Genomic DNA, 5,518 nt, shown 5'->3' on the forward strand with positions numbered 1-5,518 from the left:
AAAGTCCCTTATGAGATAGTAATGAGTGATGGTTCCTCTTTAACAATGTTTGATGCATATGTGATATTGTCATGGGATAGAAACATTACATGTGTTCCCTTACTTTATAAACTTTGGAAGTCAATTTGGTTGTAGTTTATGTCTAAAACTAGGTTGAAGTATGGTCTTTTAGGATGAAAACTTGTTATTGACCATATGCATGAATTTAGGGAAAACAAATGTTAGAATGACTTAGTTTTCGTTGATGATTTTCAGTGTCATAATGACTTAGTTTTTCACTGCTGATTTTCAATGTCATAATGATTTAATTTTCATTGATGATTTTCAGTGTCAAAATGACTTAGTTTTTCATTGATGGTTTTCAATGTCAAAATGACTTAGTTTTTGTTGATGATTTTCAATGTTAGAATGACTTAGCTTTCGTTAATAATTTTCAATAAAAAAATAACTCAATTTTGTTGAAAATTGTAGTGTTATAATGGTATAATTTCTATAGATGACCTTTCTTAAAATTAGAGATGAATGTCTTGTTACAAAATTATCATTGTTCAATTATAAAAACATGAGAGATGTTTGAATGAATATATGTGTTCTAGTATATGTGTGGAAATGGTCTTTGACTTTGCCTGAATAAAAATTTACTAAGTAATGGTCATTTTGTGTATTAGGAGGCACGACCAGGATTGGATCTTCGACTGGGCAAGGACACACTACAGGAGGGGCATGTAGGTGGTTACCACCTTTAACTAATTATTATTAAATCCTCGAAGTATTTATACATAATGTTGTTACTCGATTTCAATCAATTAAAATTACTCATGAAACGTAATGAATAATGATGTGATTAGCTTCAACTAAAGGTATCCATATTAGATAATCAAGATTAAATGATGTGATTAGCTTTAATTAATGGTATTCATATTGAATAACTAAGATTAATTGATGAGATTAACTCTGGCTACTGATATCCATATTGAATAACTAGGATTGATTAATGAGACTAGCTTTGGCTAACGGTATCCTTTGGGTAGCTGAGAATGAATGATAGATTAGTTTTATCTAATGGAATCCATGTTGGATAGTTTAGAATAAGCATTGAAAATTAACTTTGGCTAATGATATCTATATTGGATAGCCAGGAGTAAATGATAAGGTTAACTCTAATTAATAGGGTCCATGTTAGGATTACCAGTAACGAGTTTTGTGAACCATCTCTTTTGAAAGAGTCTACTAATACAATAAAATAAAGAGTATGATGTGTTATTCACAATCAAAATTATGTTTAAAGAACCATATATAAAATTGATCCTGGCTAGGAATGAATAGTTATGCATGGAAGAATCTTATATGTTCAAGGATTTCTAAACCATCATACATGTTATCAATTGTTTGTTAAACATAGCTCAAATAAAATAATGCAGTATAAGGTTATATGAAGATGTGAAGTAAAATATTAAAGATAGCTCATTAAGAAGAAATAAATAGCCAAATTTATTGGCAATCAAATGGGTTTGCTAGAATTATTGGCATACATGAGGGGATGACCAAATTATTCTTCATGGCCATAGTATTGGCAATTAAGGATGAGATAGAAGTGACACTTAGTGGTTGTAGTGTCGGTGACTAAGGGTAAGAAAGGAACGACACTTAATGACTGTAGTATCAGTGACTAAGGAGAAGATATAAATTGATAGTTGACGATTAATTACCAATATCTATGAATATGGCAACTTTTAATGTTTCATTGCCCAAAATAATGATGACCAAGGAGCCAAAGTATGATTTGGTTAATTCTAAGATGATGTAGATTCTCCTTTCCATATGCTTCTATTTAAGTTGACAGGTCCTTTATATGAACTTAGACGTCATAACAGCTACTGTGTTATTCAATATGTATATGATGTAATCAATGCTAAAAGAATTATGGATAAGCATATTGTTCTCCTTTCTTATGAAAAAACATGTATATGTATTTTATAGCTAAATGTTGAATTTGTAATGTTATTTTAGTTGCAATGATGGGCACGAGTATCATCGTATGAGTTGAAGTATTATTGAACTTGAGTTAAATGTTTTGAGTAGGATTGTTTGTTGCGATGTCGCGGTCGCACAAATTAATTACCCTTACACTTAAATCACACAAGATAGTATAGAGCAAGCAAGGGATCGATCCCACGAGGAAGATTTAGTTTAGATTTTTATGCTATACGTTATGCAATTGGGGGGTTTTCATTTGTGATAATCTAAACTATGGAAGAAATTAAACTAGTGAACACAATCAATTAAAACTTAAATTTATCAAGAAAACAAACCTTGGTCACAAGCACACATCCACCTACAGAAATCAGAACCGATCCTTGAAACGAAACTCCAGTTTATATTCTGAATTTTTATCTTTTCTTAACTTTGGTTAATTAACGGATCCGCCGTATAACTAGCCCTAACCAACAAATAATCACAGTGTCCGCACTAATGATTTAATCTAATGGCAGCCTTAAGATCTAGATAAATTCATTAATCTTAACAACCAAGTTGTCTGCTTGTGTTGCTTTGATCGAATGTTTTCCCTAAGTTTAATAACGTAGTTCCGCCACAATTATCAAGCTTAGTTGCTTCACAAGTTTATATACCCTAACTCCGGTTTTGATACCAAACTTAGCAATAGATTGTTCACAATAATAACTTAGAGTCCGCTCTAGCAATTATCAACAACAATCATAGAAAACATGCATAGGAAAACAATCATACTCATTCATAATACAAACTAAAAATAAATGAAGAATAAATCTCACAGTTCTTGAAATCTGAAAGTTTCTGCGTCCTTGCAACCAAGAAAAGAGCTTAGCCTTGCATATCTATTGAACAACTACTCCTAAAGATAAAAGAAAGCATTATTTCTAGTATGTAGAGAGGAGAGTTTGTGTTTCTTCACTTCTAGTTGCTACCACCTTTCTTTGATTCTATTGCACTCCCTCCTCTTCTTTCTTGGCTCTCTTGATGTCTATATATAGGCTTCAATGGCAGCTCCTCTTGCTTCTTTATCAACAATGGTGGCTGCCAAACTTGCCAAACTTTGACATTAGTAGTCACCACAAACAACCCACCATTGTAGCCTCCTTCTTTGACAATGGCAGCATTCCAACTTGCAGCTGGTTTGTGGTTGGTGATTTGAAGTTGGTGGATTGAGGTTGGTGGCTACTTTTCTTGACCTTCTAGATTGATTTACTAGAGGGGCTAAATTGCTGAAATTATAACTTGGATGATAGTTTAGAAGCTTCGAAACATAATTTGGACTCATTTCTTCACGAAACCTGATTGCTGGCAGAATTCAGTTGTCATCTTTGAAACATCATATCGCCCTCATCTGACATCGTTGTTGTCTGAAAATTGGAGCGTTTCTAGACCATTGAGTCATGAATCCAACAAAATTGAGTTTGCATCAATTGGACTTCTATAGCTCCAGATATGGAATTGTGAATGGACAAAGGTCAACAGTGGCAGAATACGAGATTTGACTTTGAAGGATGTGATTTCCATGATCTTCCTCTTTGTATTTTTCTTGCATTACATTTCCAGAAAGGTATGGATGTTAGCTTTTTAGAGCCACTGGAATCACTTCATTTTGATCTCTAGAACTCACACTCTGCACAAAACATCGACTGAACGTCAAATCTGCCAATTATCTCCAATTTACTCCTTTTTGCATTTTTCATCCAAAAGTGCCTTCAAAACATAAAACAAAGAATATCAAGGCATTTTACATATAAAACATGGACAAAACATTAGGTAAAAGTGGGTGAAACTATCGAATAATATGGTTACATCATTGTTAAAAGTGCTAATTGACATAATGATTCCTTTCTCTCATAAAAAAAATCATAAGCATAAATCTTCTTGATAACTAATGACTCTTATAAGGCAATATATGTTGTAGGTCTATAACACGAAGTGAGTCAACATTGATTGTGTCGTTTCACTATTTATAATGTTGTTATGTACCTATTTTTATATACTATGAATACTTAAAATTATGTTAATAACTTCACCTTGAAATATACTAAATGGTATGATTGTATTTCTAGCATTTGGTTATTGCATCTTTTTTGTTGTGTGTGTGTGATTGATCATATGCATGTTTTGAGTAAATGAAAAATGAAAAGAATATAAGATGAACTGTGAGAAGCAATGTGAAAGAATCAAATGCAAAAACAATTGAATTGGTGGGTTGTTGAAGGCTACTAAGTGTATGTAATACAATTATTTGATATTGTGTTGCATAGGAGGATAAGAAAAGAACTAAGAAAATGTATAAGTTATAAGAGATACTTTGTTATAGATTTGGTAAACCAAATAATCAATAACATGATGTATTGTTAAACACATTACACAAAAAAGTTACCCTATTATACTCATACATGATGATTAGAAATATGAAAGTTATATGAAAATTTCATGTTGTTAAACTCTTGTTATTGAAATCTATAAAAGATCACCTCATCATGTATCATTAAATGACATATCCAAAATGAGAGATTGAAATTGCCACAAAAACCACAGAAGAGCCGAACAAACTATTTTAATCTTACAATAAGTTAATTTTTATTTTCAAAATACAAATTAATGAAATGAGTTATGTCTTTGACCTAAAAAGTTTATTTTTCAAACTACTTTTAAAATTGATATCTCTTTAACTTCATTTCAATAATTAGACTTGAATGGACATGATTGTTGAAATATATGATTTGATTTTGAAACGAAAAGTTATCAACTGAGTTTGTAAAGTCTTAGATAGAAATGACATTGACACTTCTTAGTTGTCCTTGAAATGTTGAGTACTCAGGGGCAAAGTAGTGCTATGCTAATATAGCTAGTACTGCACTTGTTGATAAGTTGAATTTGAATAGTAAAAAACCTTGTAAATCTTATAAGTTTTGGTTATTGAATGAGTGCAGGGAAATAAGGGTGAACAAACATGTTTTAGTCTCCTTTTTTTATTAGGAGGTATAGTGATAAGGTTTTGTGTGATTTTGTTCCTATGCATGCAAGACATTTACTTTTAGGGAGACTATGATAGTTTGATAGGAAGGTTATACATGATAGGTTTAAGAATAAGTATTTATTTGTAAAAGATGAAAAATATATCACCCTTATATCATTATCAACAAAACAAGTTTACGAGGATCATTGAGATTAAAAAAAAAAAGAGATTGAGGCTGAGATGATTGAAAAAAGAAGGTGGTTGAGAGGAGTAGGAAGAAAGAGGTGAACGAGAGGAGAAAAAAGAGAGGGGGCATATGAGAAGAAAGAAAAAGAGGATGTCAAGAGAAAAACAAAGAAGCAAGTGATTTTTTTATGGAAAAAAAGAATGATGTCAAGAGTGTTTTTATACTAACCAGCCTATATGTGAACTTTTATACAAATAGGGCATGTTTTAATACTAATTATCTTGATCAGTCTCTTTCTAATATTATTGTTTCTTTATTATAGGAATATAAAGATGTATTTCCCAACGACGCTC

Source organism: Populus euphratica, unplaced genomic scaffold, assembly GCF_000495115.2.
Source record: "Populus euphratica unplaced genomic scaffold, PopEup_1.0 scaffold755.1, whole genome shotgun sequence".
Classification (NCBI taxonomy): Eukaryota; Viridiplantae; Streptophyta; class Magnoliopsida; order Malpighiales; family Salicaceae; genus Populus; species Populus euphratica.